Below are 22,745 nucleotides of genomic sequence, written 5' to 3'. Positions count from 1 at the left end.
CCCTATTTTCTCTTTGACTGTAATTGCAAAAGTTAATTTTTTTTTTTTAGAGGTAAAATCTAATTTATAATTGACTGTACTTTTTGAATTATTTCCTGTTGAATAAATAATTATTTTATATCTGGGATTTTTTTGTAAACTAATAATAATATTTGAATAAATATTTTAACCCCCCAAAAAAATTTCAGTGCATTGTGTCACATATACAAATTATGTTTCTGAAGTTGTTTATTAGTTTTAATTTAGTAACGTTTTTAAAACGTTCCACTAACAAGTAAGAATAACGTTTTGATACTAACGTTTTTAGAACGTTTATCAATGACATGTTGGCACAACGTTACTTTGGTAACTTTGAGAGAACTTTTATCTAAGTTAATCAGCATCGTGATAAAAGTGTCTAATTCATACAACAAGCAAAATGCACTCAACTTAAATGAATACTGCTATTTTCCTGAACATAATTATTTTATATTCTGGGATTTTTTATTCTGACCATAAAAAATATTTTAATGAAATAGTTAAATAATGTCAGTGCATTGTGTCATTAGTTGTGTCACTGGATTTACAAATTATATGTTTCTGAAGTTGATTTGCAGAATAAAAAGCTGTATAACTCATTTGTAATGACTAATATTTTTTAACATAATAATGTTTTTTAAAACGTTTATCAATGACATGTTGGCACAACGTTACTTTGGTAACTTTAAGAGAACTTTTATCTTAATATATATTTTAACAATAATGTTTTTAAAACGTTCCACTAACAATGTAAGAATAACGTTTTAACGCTAACGTTTTTAGAACGTTTATCAATGACATATAACGTTGGTACAACGTTATAATAACGTTACAACAAGAACGTTTTTGATAACTTTTAGAGAACTTTCAGAGAACGTTAGCCAATGTTCTGAGAACGTTCCCTGTTAGCTGGGATTCAGCTTTTTGCCTATATCGTGATTTTTTTATTCAAAAAGTCAAGGATAGTCTATCTACATACGTGACTTTCACGTTTCCATGGTAATCAGTCACTCGTGCATCACGCCCAAATGCACGCAACCGTGCGGCCGCGCCGAATAATTTTCATAGAGGTCGCAATGAGTTCAAAACGGCAAAAAAACTCTTCACTCCTTATTCACAAAAAAGTCAAGTAAGTTGCAAGTAAGTTGTCATCTATAATTCATGTGGTATTCGAATTGTGTTGCACAATGCGGATAACTCAGCCTATTTCTCTTGTTGAATAATTAACAAGTTTTGTTGTAAATTTAAAATATTCACTAACTGTTTTATTCGTAATATCTTTTATTTTCACAGATATATTATCGAAGCCCTTCAAATTAGAATAAACATGGTGATTGTTAATGCGGAATTTGTATTTTCATGCATTAACAGCCACTATCTGCTTGAATCTTAGGTTAGATTATGTTTACCATAATTTGTTAACACTTTACAATTAGATAAAATTTGTCTACGTTTGTCTAAAAGTTGTCAACAAACTAAGTTCTCTTGAAAAAGCCTAACTAGAAAGTTTGAAGTAGTTTTAAAAGGTTTGCAATTGTAAAGTTTTAGTAAGACTCTGCTAGGCTATTAAGGAAATGTAATTTTGCCAAAATAACAACTTTTATTTTAAGTAAATGTTATTTTTAAAATCAGCTTAATTCAGTGTGATTTTACCATATTTTCATGCTTAACACTGATCATTTGAATAATTGTAATGCGATGATCAGATGCAGATATCTAAATCAGAGAATATAACGTTAGGTTTGGCGGTTGGCCGGTGGATTATTTATTTTTAACAGTGGATTCGAGTGACTAAGTGCACCAGATTAATGAATTTATCTTTAAAATGTACAAAATTTTCTTTTTATTAGCTTACTTTATTAACTAGTAAAATACATGATCAGGATTTTACCATAAGTATATAAAGTATAAGTATACTTTTTTATAGGCTATAAAGTACGGAATACTCAACATCTGCATTTCTTTCTTTCTGTTGTATTGCTTTAAAATTAAATAGCATTTTAAGCCAATTAAAGGTGCTGTATGTAGCTTTACAACCAAAACGAATCATTTTTTTATTGCCTGTGTGTGAAGGGGTTGTAATCTCACATTAAAATTATCCACTTTGCGGGTTTTGCTATTACCTCTGAAAGCAAGTATTCTTATTTTTATGTGAAGGTCCCGGGTCGGATTTACCGCCAGTGACGTCACCTGCATGCGCGCTCCAGAGCCTCTCGCCTCGTCTAGCCTACTGACTTTGCACTCAACAGCGACGACACTGCAACTTATGACATGGACTTATGACTTATGCAACTTATGACATGTCTGATAACACTAAGAAACGACCGGCGCCCAGCAAAACACAGACTCCAACACAAACTCCACATATTGATAAAAAACAACAAAAAACTTTTTTTCTGCTGAAGCTCGTAAGGCCAGACGTGAATCGGATGAACTTCGGGTAAAAAACACGGATCAACATCGGCAGGACATTTGAATAATGGAGAAACTAGGGATGCAACGATACCATTTTTTCAGAATCGATCCGATCCGATACCAAAAATTCTGAGTATCGGCCGATACCGATCCGTACCGATACCAGCGCAGTTTTTTTTTAATCACGTAGAATTTCTATAACTCTGTGTTGAACTGATAATAAGAACTGAAAAAAAGAAAAACAACAACAACAAAAAATAAATGATCATAATCTGACATAACATTTTTTATAAACTAGGTTAGTGGATAATTCAGCAGTAAAATTTAGTCTAGAAAAATCACGAGTGCACAATAATTGTATAAAATCTGAACAGTTTGTGAAAAAAATGTTTAGTGGGGAACAAATTAGAGACAATAAGTGTAATACTAAATCTGGTAAAACTTTACACATTGCTTTTTGTATTGTTGTAAAATACATTCATGAAAAACAAGATAGAAATAAAAAATAGCAATTATTTTATATATAGCCTACTATAAAATTGAGACATTTTTTTAATGTATAGCACAGCTGTTTAATGAGGTAGCAACATATGATAGATGGGACAGAACAAGAACGGCTATTGATAATCTTTCATTGCGTCACTGTATTACGATATGAAAGGCTCCAATAGGCCTATGTCACACTTCCTGCTTCCGGAACGCGGAGTAGGGATTCAGAACTTCCGGTCAACAGTATTTCTCCATAAGGATTTAGATTATCAGCCATAATGTCTAAACCATCCGAGGTAGACTGACCAGGAGCTATGAGGTTGTGAAACGAAGGTTTTTGCTCCTGTAGAAGCTATAAGTTCGTATGAAATCAACCTTGTTTTAAGAAAAACATGTTTTATCCGCGATCTTATGAAAAAAAACTACACTACCCACAATCCTAAGCGTAGCAGCAACGTCTGCGGGGGGGTGGCGGCGGCGTCATTATTTATTATTTTAATTATTTAAATATTAAATGACGACAACAAAAAAGGGTTAATTCAATTCAGTTCATTTTTATTGACACGCACATATTTAATTGACAAAACTAAAGTCTAATAACCTTACAGACTAGCTACAAATCTTGCACCCTTTGTTTGGACATTTAATTTTTCGCGGCTTTTTGAAAAAATACTCCAATGCCCTATCATAAGGGAAGGCCTCAGGACAGGGTCCATTGATTGAGATCCTCAAACAAGCAGCCAGGTGTTCTCCTTGCAACTGATTTCTGAGGTCTGTTTTCACCTAAGGACAGAGCAAAAAAAAAAAAAATTTACCACAAAATGCACTAAAATAAATAAAATGAATAATTATTTGCTGTGCTTGTCAAAATGAAGTTCTTGCCCTGTTCATTGCTGAAAAATCGCGTTCACAGTTTACACTGGAAACTGGAATTACAAGTGCAATGCCTGCAAGAAGGCTCAGGCAGGGGTAGAGGTTGGCCCACTCATCAATCTCACTCGCCAGCAGTCTTAGGATCTCCTCCTGGTCTTTGTTCTTGAAACAACATTTGGTTTACCATCATGGCATTAGTGTGTTGTGTTGGTGTTGTGAACCATAGTTTAGTTTAGTAATCATTTTAATACACCCACCTTGAATGCCCCAGTGAGAACATGATTCTTGAAAGAGAACCACTCCTGCAGTACCTCATTTTCCTGTTCAGGGCAAAATTTCCTGGCAAGAGTCTGCAGCTGAGAGATCTTTATTATTTCATCTTCTGGAGTAGCTCTACCAAGTGGTCCCAAAACACTAAAGGCCCCAAGGATGTCCAGATCATGGAACCGTCTGTCCAGGTGTGTTTCCAGGCCAGTGATGTAAGGGTGGATGACCTACAATGAACAGACCATCAACATCTTTTTAGGAAGAGCCTACACCCACCTTACAGTCATTAAAGGATTAGTTCACTTCAAAATGAATAAGCATTTCTGGATGTTTCTCCACAGAATGGGCTTAAATGGCAACCAAATTGTAGAAGTCCAAATCAATGCAGTTTCAAAGGGTCATCCAGAAATGTTTTCCTACAACAACGTAATTTCTCTACCACTCATATCTGGGTGGCATTGGGGTGAGTAAATGTTTAGGATTTTTTTTTATTTTGAGGTGAACTAATCCTTTAAGGGCCAGGCCATAGAGGACAATTTAGAAGAGGAAAAGGAAAATGTATTAGTTTCAAGGCATTTACCTCTTGCTGGAATCTGGCCCATAGCTCCTCCCTCGACACTTCGTGGACATCTCGCCCTCTCCTTTTCCTCTCCTCCTCATGCTGTATATTGAAGGCTCCAAGTCCTTGTGGATCATCAAGGTCCTGGTGAAGGCGAGACAGGAATGATCCAGGCAGTGGAGTCAGTCCAGCCTCTTTGATGCTCCTGAGTGTCTGAATTGTGACAGGAACCTACATTAAAATAAAAAATAAATAAATAAAAGAGTAGCTTCTGTTTAGTAGACCTGCAAACAACCCTCATTTCAATATATCAAATTAAACTGATTTACAAAAAACATACCTGCTCCTTGATATGTAGAAAGTTGACATGTGCTTTTTGAAAGACTTTTGACAGGCATGCGAGGTGTGGTAAAACATCAGCTTGGAGGTAAACTGCTGCCACAAATCTGTATGTAGCACAGAATGTGTAAAGGCCCTTTGCCCCTGGACATCTTCTCACCTCTGCCTCTTCTGCCAATGCTCCAAGGACTGCGCTCAGGTTCCTCTGTAGGGTCTCGATGGCTTTGTGCTGAGAGAGCCAGCGTGTGTCCTTCACTTCCTGGAAACGTTGCAATTAAAGACTGATTATTGGTTATTAATTGACAGAAGTTAACTACAATGGTATCAAATTACTATTACCTTTATTTTCAGATCACTGACACCCAGGGTGGCGGATGCTGCTTTGAGTGTAGCAGTACGATTTGCACTGTTTCTAAAATATAAATGAAGTTCTTGGAGGTGGTCCCTGAAAGTGGCCATGTACCTTACATCATTTGATGAGTCCTTGCAGGCAAGGGCCAATCTGTGGGCAGCACAAGCTACAGACACAATCTTTGGAAAACTGTCTTTAAGTTGCTTTGCAACTCCATTCACACGACCTGAATATAAATAAAATAATTTAGCGAAAATCATGGGATACAAAAAATAAAACAATCTCACATGAGCATCAAATAATTACCTGTCATAACGGCTGCCCCGTCAGTCCCGAGTCCATATAGTTTTTCTGTTGGGAGGCCTTTCTTCAAGATAACATTCTTGACAGCTGCGACAATAGTGTCTGCTTTGCCATCAGCAATAGAGACTAAATCCAGGAAGTGATTAAACACAAGTCCCTCTTTATCTATGGATCTGAGAGAAAGCATAGGCAAGTAGAATTCACAGTTCATTAACAGCACCCAGAATTTATGGGATTTACATCAAACAAAATAAATGTTCCCATACCGGACATGCAAGTCAAGTTGCCTGCCGACTGACACATCTGTAGTCTCATCAACTTCCAGGCTAATTCCCTGTGATGATTTAATCTTGGTGAGAATTGGCTCCTCTATGACTTCTGCTAAGACCTCAAGCATGTCGTCAATAATACGATGAGACCTATAGTTATTCCTCCTGTCAATCTTGACATTGGGAAAAGGGAAAAAATAACTAATTTTTTTTATTAATGTAAAGATTAAATGTAATCTTAAGTAATGTCTAGGTGACCTTTACCTTTAATTTCCTGAAGTAGTTGCACCCTAGAAGCTCAGCCAGGCTCAAAAGTTTTGGATAGTTTGTGTGGTGGGCTAGTTCATTTTTTACGAGCCAGTAAAGGCACTTGAATCCACCAATGACTGCCTCATGCTCCAAAACAATAGTGGGCTCAAACGAGTTTATGACTGAGATGCCTGTGACAAAATTATTATAAAACTATTTGAAAACTAAAAGTTTATACTTGTTTTTGAAATTGGAACCTACCAGAGGCAAGAGATGCCTGGCATCTGATACTGTCCTGGTGGTGCTCCATAGTGATGTGACGTTCCAAGTAGTCTTTTCTGTATATAACAGCTCCAACCTCAACAAAAGCCCTATTTGCGCGGCCTGTCTTAGGCGCAGGCTTGTGTTGTCTGCATAGTCGACAAAACATTCCTTAAAAAAAAAAAAAAAAAAAACAGCAGTCAAAGAGTTAAAAATTAATAAAATAATGAAATAAAAATATTATTTTTATTATTGTTTCATGATTACACAAATTATGCAGATATTAAATTTACCATGCTTTGTGAGGTACAGCCAACTCTTAAATTGAGGCATCTTTAGCCACTCTGGATCAAATCCAGTGCCTCTGTGCTTGCTGCTTGTGCTTGCTGTCCTGTCTACAAGTCACAGACAAATAGAAATGGGACTGCTTTTCCTGAAACATCTGCTTTTCTGACCTGCCCTGCTTCTACACCTCCCTGTGTTTGCTGTTAACCTCACCTGTTGCTTCAGCCCTACCTGGCTCACCCACAGCAGCAGCATGTTGGCTGCTGCAGTCCTCCTCTCCTACATCTCTCTCTACAGCTAACGTTCCCTGCGCCTCTCTTGCTGCTTCAGCAGCGCTGAATGAAGCCTGGAAATATTCAAAATAAATTAACCGAATAGCTTATCACAAAGGTCGGAATAATGATCTTCCACATGTGTTTCTCTGCTTTGCTATTACCTCTGGTCCAGACTGTATTTGCTCCTCTGGACGAGTCTTTTTAAATCGTTTAAAATAATTTTCAATATTCATCTGGATTGAGGGAGCAAACAGTCGGCGTTATGATTAAATACTTAAACATTAACGTTATGTAGTAAGGGCAGTCGATATTAACAGCTTACAGCGTGTTAACATTATGTATAACTTACATGCTGTAACTGTTATTCTTATGTAAACATAGCTAATTATTAGCTAGGCTCCTTAATGCTTGCTAATGCGTTTCCATTACCCTTCAAATCGAGCAAATTGAAAATTAAGCTCGATGGAAACGTCAATTTCGCAAAAAAGACTCCCATTTATTGCAAAAAGGTTTTACGCTCGCGTGAGGTGGAAATATTTTACAAAACGGCAATGGAAACAGTTTTTGCACATTTACAGTCAACTGACTTGTAAAGCGTGTTTACAAGTTGAGCGCGGTGTGTTTGAACAGATTACAAGACTTCTTTAATTCATAAAAGACAAAATAATTAGAGGAATAACGTTACTGGATTCTAAACCTTAAAGAAATGCCACAATCAAGACCTCCGAGCAGAAATGAGCGAGAAAATACCTCATATGTGCCGCTCACAGTATAAGGGTCTTTCCTTGTCATTAATTAACACGCTTAGGCCTAACTTGCGTCTCTTTACATTAATATTAATATTAATAATGTCTAGTGCGGTGGCTGAGATATATATAAATATAGCAGCTATATAAACCTACCAGCGTCCGTTGCCATGATTTTTGGAACGACTGATCGCGAGATGGAAAAAATTACGTTTTAGTCGCATAACATGGGCCTAACATCAAAATTTTGCGAGAATCTCATGCTGTAATGGAAACGCGACAACTACATAGACTAACTTCTCGGGGGTTATGTTGTGCAAAAGTGTTTATTACTAACCATTCAGCTCCGGATTGATTCTGGAATCTTCGAGCACCGGAAACAATCCGTCCTCCAACGCATGCTTCTTCTTCTTTGGACGTTTGTGCTTTGATTCAGCTCGTGCTCGAAGAGGAGGAGCTATTCGCTGCTCCTCCTCCGTTTGTCAGTTTGTGAGTGAGGGAGAGAAGTGAGCAAGCAGCGCGCAGATCTACAATAAAATACAACTTTACCCATATTAGTAAAAAAAAAAACTGAAAATCAATCCGTGGCGGCCGCGTCGATGCTGTGGCGGGCCGCCACAAATTAATGAACATATGGGAAACCCTGCTCACATTATATTATATAATGGCTTCAGAACACTTATAATATTGTGCACGGAAATTTATGGTGCTTTATAATGTTTGTGTGCCTTTTGTGGGGCTTAACAATAACACAGAATAGTATATGCACAATATCGGATTTGGATCGGCCTTGTCTGACCGATACCCGATCCGCCAAAAATGGCAGTATCGGAGCCGATACCGATACTGAGTATCGGATCGGTGCATCCCTAGGAGAAACCTTATCTACAAACCTAGAATGTACATTTCCTGAAGAAAATGTGAAGTAGTGCTTGCAGTGGGGGAATTCCACGCAAAACTGTCACATCCACAACGCCAACTCAATACCATGGCATTGAGTTGGCGTTATGGATGTGACAGTTTTGCGTGGAATTGCCCAGTGGCAAAATTCGGCACGGTTGATAGGATCCATACTTATCATGGTAGGAGCATGGAGCATTAGTTCAACGTCAAGCTGATAAAAGTAGCCTATTATTTTAACGTTGCAGTGGGAGTTTACCTGAGTTTCCAGCATGTTGTGGGATGCTTTGTGTGTTACGTCCGGTTGTGTCTCAGTCTGGCCGGTACCCACAGTGCTCGCTCATAAATTCGAGCACGCGTAAGAGCACGCGCTTAAACTTATTGGTTGCAATCTGAAACATCACAGCTAGAGGCCGCTAAAAACTACATACAGCACCTTTAAGGAAAAACCTGTCAACAAGCCTGAAAAAAGAATTGGTAGTTATTCTGTCCCCCTCACTTTTGAAGTGATGGCTAGGCTACGGCCCTGAGGCTAACATTACAGCCGCGTTGGTGTCTTTGGGGCACCATTTTACATTCTCCCCAACTAATACACTGAAGGCTGAAATGCTGTGGGTTTTGCACACGGTTAGCCGACATCACTCCTATACATCCAACGAAGACATGAGCACTTCAGGGCAATGTTCCCTGAGGAATGTGCAAAAACATTTAGTTGTGGCAGGGACAAAACCTCTTCTCTTACTCGATTTGGACTTGTTCAGTACATAAAAAGGGGACTTCTGTCAAGTGTGAATCAAGGCAGCTTCGTTGTCATGTTTGACGAAAGCATGAATTGGACCACCAAAGGCTATTAAGACTATTTGCACTGTTGCTCAAATACAAATGTGCTTTGTTAACCTGAACACCCTAGAGTGTCATTTTTATATAGGCTATTTATTTTTTCCATGGTAATGGTCTTAATTTTTATTCTTGAAGGTCTTAAAAAGGTCTTAAAAGTCATTAAATTTGTTGATCAAAAATGTGCAGATACCCTGTGTTGTGAATCGTGGGTTTTTTTCAAGTGTTTAATTGTTTTGAAAGAAATATTGTCAGTGTTTCCCCTACAATGTATTAAGTAGCGGCGCAGCGCCGCCGCTGGATTTTCAGCGCCGCTGCAAAATATTCACATGATCAGTAATATCACGAGTCACGACATTCACTTACACACGTTGTCATAAGGGGCCGTTCACATGCAAATATTTCAAATGTGGTCGCGCGGAAAGCGCACTCATAATAGAAGCGACGCGGCGACAGACACAACGACAGACGCCACGGGAGAGTGAGCAAGCGTTTGTGGAAAGGAGAGAGCGGTACGAACTTGAACTCCGTTTAAGTCTATGGGGTCACTGTGTCCATTTTTTTACTGTCTATGGAAAATATATCGTCCCGCTCCCGCCCCTCCGTGTTCGGCGATCAGGTTTCATTCTCGCGCAGCTTGTTTCGTAACTTCACGTGCGGGTCTTTTCTGTTCCGTGTTTGCGCCGCGCTCTCCGTTTCGTGTGTGTTTGTGTGTGTGTGTCGGCGCACTGCGCTCTCTGCTCAAAGTTCCGCTCTCTGTGTTTGCGCTGCGCGTTCTGCTCCTTAACGGCCCAAACGCTCCGATCATGTAGGCTACCGATCATGCACTGGAAAAGCAAAGTCTGCTCAAATAACGTGAAATTTCTCAGTAGTAGACTTCTGTTTGCTGAGCAACAATGGTAAAATTACCTGCTCTGATCACATGCTCTGGTAATAATTGAGCTTTGCATGACTATACTTTATTTTGATAATTAGTCAAAAAATAAATCTGTTAAATCTGATGTTGCATAGTCATAGAACTGAATGAAGAATAATATACTGATGCTTTATATTTTAATATAGGGCTATTTTCTGTCCAATTTGTGTGGACATTTTTCTTTTTTCCCCCTTTTTTTGTGTGTTGTTTAATTTAATTAGTGATTCTATATTTAAATATTGATGATTACAAGTTTGGGGGAAATGCGATTAATTGAGATTAATCACAGCAAATTGTCTTTCTTACATTTGAGCCCCTGCCCCTGCTGAACTCTTTGCACGTCCCTGGAGGTTAGTGAAGTAAAATAGGCTATGCAAGCTAGTCACCTTTTAAACTAATGAAAAGTTTCATTTGGATTTTAATGTTCAAAATGTCTACAGGATAAAATAAATGAAAGTTCTGGTTACATGATGATGTATCTAAGTGCGAAAGTGTGTTACAGAAAAAAAGATCAGTAGTGCAGATGAGGGAGGAAAGAGTTTAATTTTTCCACTATAAATTTCTACCTTACATCTGAAAATTAACACAAAAGAAAAACATGAATAATCCTGTCCTAATCCTGTTTGTGACCAGTTCAAGGTACATGCTGCAATAATCATGCCTTCTGTTGATGGTATGTCTCAAAATGTCAATTTCTATCCACAAAACTTGCCAGAAGTCATGGTTTAAGGGGTTATTAAAAAAAAAAAAAAAAAAAAACATTCTTGCACCCCCCCCCCCCCCCCACCCCCACCCAACTTCCGGCACGTAACAGCACCGCTGCTGGAAAAATTTATAGGGGAAACACTGATTGTTTTATTTTCCTTATTGCTCTACATGTTTCAGGAGAAAAGTGTTTAGCCTATATCTAACAGGGTTTTGAATTTGTCAACTTGTATGCTGATTGAGGACAGTGTTTTAAAGTAGAAAAGGAAAAAGGTAAAATGCAAGTGTAAAAACAAACATAAGAGAGACAAGGAACAGTTCTGAGACTGAACAGGTGATTTGTAATTTACATACCATTGGGTATAAGCGTTTATCTGTCTTCATATAAAAAAGGTGGTTCCTTGTTTTTTTCCTTTTAAAGGGGGTTATTACATTAATGTAAAACAAATAAATATTTGTTATTTTCTTTTACCATTAACATTTGTATTCTGGTATTTCTTTGGAGTTTGGCAAGCTCATTCATTTAACAAGGTACTGATTTCTAGGAAACTAGAATTAAGAATTGTTTAATTTATTATTTTAGTAAAAGTATTGTGTAATTGGTATAGGGAAAAAGATACTTTACGTTAATTTTCATTTAAAGAAAAAAATACCGGCCAAATTCACCATTCACTGCTGGGAATCCAGGTTTTTTTCTTAATTGGGAAACATTAAAATGAACCCTTAGAGCAGCCTTTCTCAAAGTGGGTGCCGCGGCACACTGGGGTGCCCCCTGACTGTGTCAGGGGTGCCGCCAAAAAATTACGTAGGCTAAAAAAAAAAATCTGACATTTCATATATAAATATATTTGAATTTAAATAAATACATTCTTCTTTTAACCCTTTCGCACATACGATCACATTTAATGTGATTAGAACGGTCAGTGCATGAGGTGATCAACTGCTAAATTCAAATGTGCTTTCGCGTTGGCTGGAGCTGAGCCAGAGACAGGCGCGCTCAGCTGTCATATATCACAACTTTTCAGTGTTTTCATCCACATAATGTTTGTTTTAGGTTTCAGACATATAAGTACTAAAAAAACAATACATTTAGAGTTTGTAAAATACACACTGATGTCAAAGGAAGAGGCAATAATAATCCTTTCCATTATAATTAGTTTTATTAATATCAGATACACATTGTGCAAGTAACTTTAAAGTTTACTCTATTCTTCTCCCAGTTCACCTGCCACTTACTTTGATGTATTTCGGGAGAAGTGGATGAATTCACTTGTTGTAAATCCAACAGATCCGATTCTCTGAACTGCGTCTGCGGCACAAACTAACATGGCGGCGCCCATCGCGCATACAGCTCAACTAACGCGATCGTTATAATGGTGTTCAAAAAACAAAACACTTCCACTTGCATATATTTGACAATCGGAATATCAGATATTTCATGCCATATCTAACAAATTTGTGAATATTTTGAATAAAAAAGGAAAAATGACATAAAAGCAGATCATCATTCATTCAGCTCTGTTGTTGCTGCGGTGTGTCACGTGACAAGCAATAACGCGTCACCATGGAAACCTTAAAGGTCCCATGACATGAAATTTTCACTTTCTGAGGTTTTTTAGCATTAATATGAGTTCCCCTAGCCTGTATATGGTCCCCAAGTTTCTAGAAATTTTAATCGGTGTAAATCGAGCTTTTGCTATCTTTCTCTGCCTTTGAGAAAATGGACGCTCAACCGCGCTGATCTTGAATCTCCTCCTTATGACGTTATAAGGAGGAATGTTACCTCCCCTGTCTCTGCTTTGCCCGCCCAGAGAATATTTCTCGCCCATGAGAAAATGAGCTAGGAAGTAGGAACGCGCGCGATTTTAGTTTGTCCACGAGAGATATAATGGCTTTTGAGCGAGCGAAGCATAATAATTGCTCAATAATTGGATGTACAAATGAACACCGAAGGGTTAATACAGAGCTGGGCTTGCTGAACGTCTGAAACTAAAGTCTGGATCAGTACCAACTCTCTTTGGCTCAGCTAACGTTACACAACTCGGACAAGTAAGTCAACTAATGATACAAGTTGTTGCTTTACTGTTTATGGTTACCTAGCTTGTTACACGTAGAATGTGGCTGTAACATTAGCTATGCAGTTACTTGCGCTAATGTAAAGGTAGACAGCATCAAGTATGTGTGTGAATACACACACTGTAACGCGAGTGTTGTACACTTCTTTGTTATTTGGATTTGGATAGCGTTTTCCTGTTGGTTATACGGCGTGCGCGATATCCGCATTTCAAGATCGCAGAGCTTGATGTAATTGTAATAAGATAAATTACAGACGTTACAGATCTCCCGTGAAAAGGCTGTTAGGTTAGCGTTAGCTACATGATAATAACTAAACCATCCGAATAAAGTACCGTATCCAGACATAATATTTTAAACTAACCATTCGGAAACGTCCTGCTGGAGCTGCTGAGTTGCAACTTCTTCATCCGTTGCTTCTCCATCCGGATCAGATTCTGGGTCAAACTGAAATGCTTGAACGACTGCGTGTCTCCGTGCCATTGCAATATATCCAATGTAAACATGCATGGTCTACCGTTGCCGCAGATGGTCAAGGCCACACCCACCCTCCACCTTACGCCGCCTATCTCCTCCTCATTAACATTTAAAGCTACAGACACCGAAACGGCCCGTCTGAAGGAAGCTCATTCTGGGACTGGCTTATAGTGGCTATAATTCTGCACTGAGACTGAATTTTTGGAAAGAGATTTCAGATACAGTACTAGGGACCACTAAGGCCTATATTAAAGCCTACAAAAAGTAGCATGTCATGGGACCTTTAAAGTGACACGTTCTAAATAACGGTCACCTTGAAAAACTAACGCTGGGGGGTCAGCCAGAATATTTTAAACTTACGTGTGAAAGGGTTAGGAACCTGGGTGTGTGTGTGTGTGTGTGTGTGTGTGTGCTCATTGATACCAATCTTTCATTTGAAAGTCACGTGTCTAGTATCAGTAAAACCGCATTTTTCCATCTTAAAAAATATATCTAAATTACGTCATATGCTCTCATTGACAAATGCGGAACAATTAGTTCATGCGTTCATGAGCTCAAGGCTAGATTGTAATGCTCTACTGGGTGGTTGCCCTGCACGCTTAATAAACAAACCACAGCTGGTCCAAAACGCAGCAGCCCGAGTTCTAACCAGAACCAGGAAGTATGACCATATTAGCCCGGTTCTGTCAACACTGCACTGGCTCCCTATTAAACATTGCATACATTTTAAAATATTGCTGATCACGTACAAAGCACTAAATGGTTTAGCTCCGCAGTGCTTGAGCGAGCTCTTAACGCATTATAGTCCTTCACGTCTATTGCGATCTCTAAATCGACTGCTGGCGGTAGATCCTTCTCCTGTTTAGCACCAAAACTCTGGAACAGTCTTCCTAACATTGGGAAGCAGACACACTCTGTCAGTTCAAAGCTAGACTAAAAACACATCTCTTTGACCTAGCATTCACATAATACATTATAGACTTCTATAATTCAATGTTAGAATTACAATGCTACAATTAACAACAGAGCTCAAACTATGTGCTATTTATTTTTAGATATAATAATCAACACTTAAATAAAAAAATGTACTATAAATTGCACATGTGGCAGGTTTTGCTTGCTAAATCTAATTATAAAGTACATTTTCTAGTCCAAGTCATTGAACAGAAATGGAATCATTTACTCAGTGGCTGTTGTTTTCATGACAAATTTATTTAAACATACAATAAATAATCAAAACTTTATTAACAGGTTAAGTAAATATAATGAATAGACTAATATAGTGCATATATGAAATGCCTCTCTAAATGCAACACTAAAAGCTCGGAGGTAAATGAGAGATATTATTCTCAAGCTGTTTTATTGATATCTTTCCGCAGTTGAAACACTGGTTGAGAGACGTAAACATATCGATCAATTGTCTCTTCTTCTTCTGCAATTATTACTGTTAGCAAACAGCATTACAGCATGCCTAGTGCCATGCCCCCTTCTGGATTTGAGCCTGGATCGCCTTTGACTTAATATATTCGTCGAGCGACTGCATGCGCCGAACCATGACATCCGTACCGAACGGTTCTGTGTGAATACATGTACTGTTGCACCCCTAAAATATAGTCACAAACTTGTAATGGTCTCCCACATATTTTTTACAATACTAACTGTCCGTGGTTGGTAGTGATAATAGATGAGAAATATACAGTTTTACACCAGCATGCTGATAATGTTTCTTTATTGGACAATCCTAAAGCCTGAACCACTGCCTGAGGACGCCCGTACATCTCCCTCGCAAAAGCGTTTGCCTTCCCACGTGTAATTTTGCGTTTACTCGCAAATATCTCTTGAGGTTTTGCGAATATCAAAAAGTTTCTTGCGGGAACACAAAAGCATTGAAATATTATTTCCTCCCATCATAATATCCAATTATTTGGGGCTCTATAGATTTGTGCCTTTAATGAATAAATAAAAATAATGTCTAGTACATTAATGAACCCCTTTCATGGAAAATTCCAGGGACATGATGGATCAAAATCATCATAATCTTGTATAACAGTTGTTTGAACAAAACTCTGTACTTTCTGCCATTACATCTGGGTTTTATTTTTATTTTTTTTCACTACATCATTTTTCTTTTATTGATTTACTGAGCACTTTTTTAACTTTAATTTCAGGCCTGATGGATGAGAATGAAGAAGTGAATGAAGTGGAGAAACATCAGAGAAGATCTCAGAAATCTTTCACTTGCACTCAGTGTGGAAAGAGTTTCACATACAAACAGAGTCTCAATGTTCACATGAGGATCCACACTGGAGAGAAACCGTTCACATGTGATCAGTGTGGGAAGAGTTTTAGACATCAAGGAAACCTTCAGGTTCACATGATCATCCACACTGGAGAGAAACTGCATGAATGTGATCAATGTGGCAGAATATTTTTGAGGGCTTCAGGCCTGAAGAGCCACATGACAGTTCATTCACAGGAGAAACTACATTCATGTTCTTTGTGTGGAAAGAGTTTTTCACGTCTGCAGGATTTAAAAGGACATCAAAAAATACACACTGGTGTAAGAAATTATATGTGCTTTGAGTGTGAGAAGACTTTTGTCACAGCTGAAGAGTTGAAACGGCACCAGAGGATCCACACTGGAGAGAAACCTTACAAGTGTTCACACTGCGACAAGAGATTCAGTGTGTCAGGATCCCTGAAAAAACACGAGAGGATCCACACTGGAGAGAAACCGTATCACTGCACTGCATGTGGGAAGAGCTTCACTCAATTATCTCATCTACACAGTCACACAAAAACTCACATTAAGTAGCTTATCTTCAGTTCCAGCACTTTCAAGTGTGATGCCACCTCTCTTTCCTATTAGTTTGTCTTAACCAGCCTCAACCACGGCTGTAGCCAGTTATGAATTCACCGAGGTCCAGACTTCAGTATATTTCCAAGGTGTATATAACAAAGGTTGTGAAATAATTCCCTAATATAGTATTAACTCTACTTTAGTGCTGCAAGGATATTGCACAGCTCCAAGATCTTCTCATCTGAGCTCTGCGGTCTGTCGCCGCTCATCAACATCAGAATATTGAGATGACCAATCAAATTAAAGTAGACAGGCTTTATGTTCACAGAAGCTGCTGAGCGCATGTTCTAGCCTTCAGTTAACGGTCATGAAGTGTGAGATCAAATATAGCTCAACTAAACATTTCATATTTGACAGCTATTTTAGGATAGAAATGATAAACAACCGACAAAAATAATCAGGAAAACTGATGTATATAAATATCAGTTGAGCCTATGTTTACTTTCTTCACTGACACAGACAAAAATCAAAAGAATATCAGAGAAAGCTCAGCTTTAGGAGGGGAAGAGCCAGACCATAGTAGAGAGACTGAGAGAAAAAGAAAGAGTGATGGAGATGAAGAGAGAGCAGATATTGACAAACAATCTACTGCCCACTGACATGATTTTAAAGCTATTACTATTTAAAGCTTGAAATGCACATATGTAAATCAGAGAAATAAAAAATTTCTCGGGGGAGCGATTCTAGAACTCTACAGCTCTGGCCACAACGATCGAAAGTATAAACAAAACATTGTCAAAATTTGTCACATTTAAATAGTTTATCTTTAAGAACAGCAGTTTTAACTGTGAGATTCACATCAACTCAAAGATGAAGTTCCTTCCCAAAGAGCAATATTGCATATATAATGTTGCTTAATATAATCTATACGTTTAAAAGTACAAGTGTTTTTTTTACTAACTGTTCTTGCTCAGGAAGCTGAAGAAGAGGCTGATTGAGATGCTTTGCTATCTTGTTAGTCAATAAAGAGAGAGATCTGTCTGATTTGCTTCCAATTTTACTTTCTTTTTGTATTTTCTGCACCAAGTATTAAACTTGTATTGTCATTTTTATTGTCTGCTCCTCCTTCTTGCATCAAGAATAAATATTTTTATAATTTTACTTTAGTTACATCTAAAAGTCATGCTGAGTAGAAATACATAATCATGTTTCTCTTGGTCCCTTCAAAGTTGCATTGGATTTTCTCCTCAGCGTAAAGGTTAAGAGACCCATCTATCACTGTTTTACAAATGTTTGTAGAGTTAGTTTCTAGAGTAAATATATAGGCTTTAATCTGTATCTCTGTATCTCGCATCTTCACGAAAGTCGTCGAGGCAGCCCTTGTGCCACTCCGGCAACACAGGGTACTCATCCTGAACTATCTCAACGACTGGCTGATCCTAGTTCACTCTCGAGACCAGGTTTGCGAACACAGGGACATGGTGCTCTGGCACGGCGCCCGTTTGGGCCTTCGGGTATACTTGTATGCTTGGCTCTGCACTGTTTCTAGGCGTTGCTCAAGGACCAACACGTAGTAGTCCGTTCAGACAACACGGCGACAGTAGTGTATATCAACCAACAAGGTGGTCTACATTCCCGCCGTATGTCGCAATTCGCCCGCCATCTCCTCCTATGGAGTCAGAAGCATCTGAGGTCGCTTCAAGCCATTCTCATTCCGGGAAAGCTGAACCGTGCGGCCAACGAGCTCTCATGGGTTCAGCCACTTACTGGAGAATGGAGACTCCATCCCCAGACGGTTCAGCTGATTTGGGAACAGTTTGGCGATGCACAGGTTGATCTCTTTGCCTCCCTAGACTCTTCCCACTGCCCCTTGTTTTATTCCCTGACAGAGGGGACACTAGGCACGGATGCACTGGCGCACAGCTGGCCGCGGGGCCTCTGCAAATATGCAAAAAATGCACAAAGAAACTCAGTGAACAACACAATGCCTATAAAATCTTAATATTTTTAACATATGATACTGTTAAGCAACCTCACGCGCCAAGTGCTGTTTCCCGAATACCTTCACGATTGAAAATATGACATTGATTTCATACAACAGTTCAAATTAAGTCACTTAGAGGAACCATTCCCCTTGGCAACAACTTCTCCCTTCTTATAACACCAGTGACATCCATGTTCCCCATTAAATTGTTTTATATTTCTGACAGTGCAGTGATCAACACACAGACAAGATTAAACACACGAACATTCAAGCTTTGTGCATTACTGTTAGACATTCCTGCTCTAGCTGAATGCATTTATCGACAAATGGCTGCATAAAATAATTAATTTTGGGCTTAGAAGCACCAAACCACTAACCAGCCAGCAGCACATCTGCTTCTCATGTCTGGGGGAAGCCCGTCGATTATGATTTGGATCAGCCAAATGTGGAAGGGAGACGCTTTAAAAATGGGGATACCAACAACATTCCTTTTGGTTGCGCTTATTGGCCCACCCGGACTTGGTTCTCCGAACTGGTGCTCTTCGCGACAGCCCCTTCCTAGCCAATCCCTCTGAGGAAGGACCTCCTTTCTCAGAGATGGGACACTCTCTGGCACCCACGTCCCGATCTGTGGAACCTGCATGTGTGGGTCCTGGACGGGACGCGTCAGGTTTGAGTACCCTTCCACCTCAGGTGGTGGCTACCATCAATTCCGCTAGGGCCCTGTCCACGAGACACACCTATGACTGCATGTCTGTGTTGACTGCGTTGAAGTGGAACCTCTTCGTCTCCTGGTGTTCTTCTCGCAGAGAAGACCCCAGAAAATGCACGGTCGGGTCCGTGCTCTCCTTCCTCCAAGAATGGTTAGAACGAAGGCTGTCTCCTTCCACCCTGAAGGTTTACGTGGCTGCAATCTCTGCGCACCACGACCTTGTGGAGTCGAAAACGGTGGGACAGCATGACCCAGTCATCAGGTTCCTGAGGGGGGCGAGAAGACTAAGGGCCTGTCCCAATACCTCCCCTTACCCTAGATTTCTGCCCTAACCCTTGTTTTTGCATGTTCTCGTGTAGGGGTAGGGTGTCCCAATACTCTAAAGAGCAAGGGGGAGTGCTATTCTCCCCTTAAAATCAACCCTCAAAACATAGTGCGGTCCGATGCAGGCTTAAAACGAAGTGGAAGATGAAATTACCCAGGATACCTTGCGGCCTCAGCAAGCCGGTAAATTTTTTTAAACAAGATGGCGGACACCGCTGGAAAGGAACAATTAAATTGTAGATATATTTTCGCAAATAAGCATGTTAAAATTTCTAAATATGTTGGAATATGTTAGTTTGATGCACATCCAAAGGACTGTTAAGTTTTGAACACTAATGTTAGAAAATATTTCACGAAGCTATCTATATGATGTTGATGATATCTGCCGAGTGCTTCGAGAGAGTCTGCCCATCAAATATACATCTTATCTGGGTAGTTCATCTAATTTTATTTTCGATTTTGGCTTCCAAGGATTATAAAAAGAAGATGTGAGGTAAACCTATTTAAAACTAGCCGCGTTCGTCTAGTGTAGGGCTTGCATAGACTAGTCGAGTAGTCGATAGATCGACTACTTCAACCACTAGTCGACGCTGTCGGAAACAATCGACTACTCAACCAACCGAATGCAATCAACTCAACCGAATGCAATCAACCATGAACTGCGCTCTCCATGATGACGACGAAGAAGTATCAGCAAAGGATTAATTGATTTCTAGCCCTTGCATTAGCTTTACTACTAGATATATTTGTGGAGATGAGAAGGAAAAACCCGCCTGGAAAAACTAGCGCACCACGTTGCTTCCATTATGAGCGCGCTCGCTGCGCGCCTACATTTGAAATGTCGACCTTGAGCGCGGAAAAGACGCGATATGTGAACGGCCCCGTCTGAAATGAAAGGCAAGAACGGCTATTTATTTGGCTTTAGACTGTTACATGAAAATTTTAAAATGAAATGTCATAATTATAATGTTTTGAGAGTTTACTTATGTAATTGTTGCATTAGGCTATGAATTAATAATGTTTATTGATAAGATCTAGCTATTTCATGTCTTTTCATTTACAGTAGCATGAAACACGAGTAGTCGAGTAACTCGAGTATTGTTTTGATAAGAAATCGACTAGCTGAAATCAGTAGTCGTGCAACCCCTAGTCTAGTGCTTCATTTTTTTCTTAACAGCGCGCTGTCACTTCTCCCTAACGTTAAACCCAAACAGCACTGAGCACAATCAGTGATGGTTGTAAAATGCAGTGTCTGCTGATTATAAATTGCGGGAGGTGTTTGATTGTAAAAAGAGCTATTATAAGCACAATGATCCGCGCAAGAGACGTTGACCTTGTTCCCATGGAGGCGCGCGTTCGGAAACGGACTGCAACTAGACAAGCAAACTATACTTTGGGTTTCATGTGCGCGTCTAAACGATCAAATACAGACAAAAATATGGCTAAATGACCGGTTTGGAGATTCACTTTAACACAGTTTATGTCTTAAATGGGAGTTAGTTGTGGAATAGTTGGGAGAAAATGTGTATTATTAGATCTGCATTCGGTCTTAAAGTGGCAGCGTCTAAATTTTCTGAATGAAAATAGTAGTAATAGTAGACACGTCGACGCTGTGCGTGATGTAGTGAGGTTTGCCACGCTAATTTGCATATTGTGGTGTCCCATTTCATAGGGAAAATTCTTCAACTCCACTTCCCTCGTTGAGGGGACTTTACTTACGAGGGCACTCAAAACCAAGTGGAAGTTTTAAGGGGGGAGAAATGGGACAGTGCCTAAATCCTCCTCGCTCTCCTCTTATACCCTCTTGGGACCTCGCAGTGGTCTTATCAGCCCTGCAGAGAGCTCCCTTTGAGCCATTGCGATCAGTGGAGCTTAAGTTCCTGTCTATGAAGACAACGCTCCTGGTCGCTTTGGCCTCCATCAAGAGGGCAGGGGACCTGCGGGCATTTTCGGTTGGTAAAGCGTGCCTGGAATTCGGGCCGGCTAACTCTCACATTATCTTGAGACCCCGGCCTGGATACATGCCCAAGGTTCCTACCACACCTTTCAGGGATTAGGTGGTGAACATGCAAGCGATGCCCTCTGAGGAGGCAGACCCAGCCTTGGCACTGCTCTGTCCTGTACTTTGCGCTCTGTGCTTATGTAGACAGAACGCAGTGTTCACCTCAGACCAGCTCTTTGTCTGTTATGGTGGGAAGCTGAAGGGAAAGGCTCTCTCCAAGCAAAGGTTGTCTCGCTGGATAGTGGACGCCATTTTATTGGCTTAGTAGTCAAGTCAAATCACCTTTATTTATATAGCGTTTTTTTTACAATACAGATTGTATCAAAGCAGCTTCACAGTGTTGACATGAAAATAATACAACAGAGATTGTTTCTAGAAGACATTTGCATCATCGTCCACCTTCAGTAAGGCAGATCAATAATATTGTTGAATATAAGCAAGCCAAAAGCCAAGGCAGTAGCCTATATACGTTTCTTAAAATCTGATTGCAACTCTTTTGAGATTATGTAAATCTGCCCTGAATGTCATCATTACTTCGGAAATGAAATCCCAGCTGTGCCTCGTGGTTCTGAACCCGGGGATATGAACTCACTTGTTAAATCAGGTGACATTTTTATGAAAGTATCAATTAGAAAACAATTGGAAGAAAAGATGTTAGTTTCAACATTTAGATCAGCGTTGGATTACAAATGGACCTAAAGCTGTAGATCCCCTAAATGATCCAGACCAGTTGAACCTTTCACTTACTTGGAATGTTGTTGGTATCCCCATTTTTAAAGCGTCTCCCTTCCACATCTGGCCGATCCAAATCATAATCGACGGGCTTCCCCCAGACATGAGAAGCAGATGTGCTGCTGGCTGGTTAGTGGTTTGGTGCTTCTAAGCCCAAAATGAATTATTTTATGCAGTCATTTGTCTATAAATGCATTCAGCTAGAGCAGGAATGTCTAACAGTAATGCACAAATCATGAATGTTCGTGTGTTTAATCTTGTCTGTGTGTTGCTCACTGCACTGTCCAAAATATAAAACAATTTAATGGGGAACCTGGATGTCACTGGTGTTATAAGAAGGGAGAAGTTGTTGCCAAGGGGAATGGTTCCACTAAGTGACTTAATTTTAACTGTTTATTGAACTGTTGTATGAAATCAATGTCACATTTTCAATTGTGACGGTATTCGGGAAACAGCACTCGGCGTGTGAGGTTGCTTTACTGTATCATATGTTAAAAATATAAAAACTTCACATTTAGAATTTTTATAGGCAGTGTGTTGTTCACTGAGTTTCTCTGTGCGAGCTGCGCTCATTTGTTCAGAT

General features: G+C 39.4%; 1 long non-coding RNA gene across 1 annotated transcript in view; it reads left to right on the top strand.

The window, feature by feature from the left end:
* The window catches only part of LOC308701397, a 29,736-nt gene extending 12,216 nt beyond the window's left edge, over positions 1-17,520 (top strand). The window contains exon 4 of the long non-coding RNA XR_014031433.1: positions 15,777-17,520. This is a non-coding gene — a long non-coding RNA (uncharacterized lncRNA). The remainder of the gene's footprint in view (positions 1-15,776) is intronic.
* Positions 17,521-22,745: the final 5,225 nt, after the last annotated feature.

Source organism: Scardinius erythrophthalmus, assembly GCF_964197995.2.
Source record: "Scardinius erythrophthalmus genome assembly, chromosome: 14".
In the NCBI taxonomy this organism is placed as follows: domain Eukaryota; kingdom Metazoa; phylum Chordata; class Actinopteri; order Cypriniformes; family Leuciscidae; genus Scardinius; species Scardinius erythrophthalmus.
This window is presented reverse-complemented; position numbering and strand designations above follow the sequence as displayed.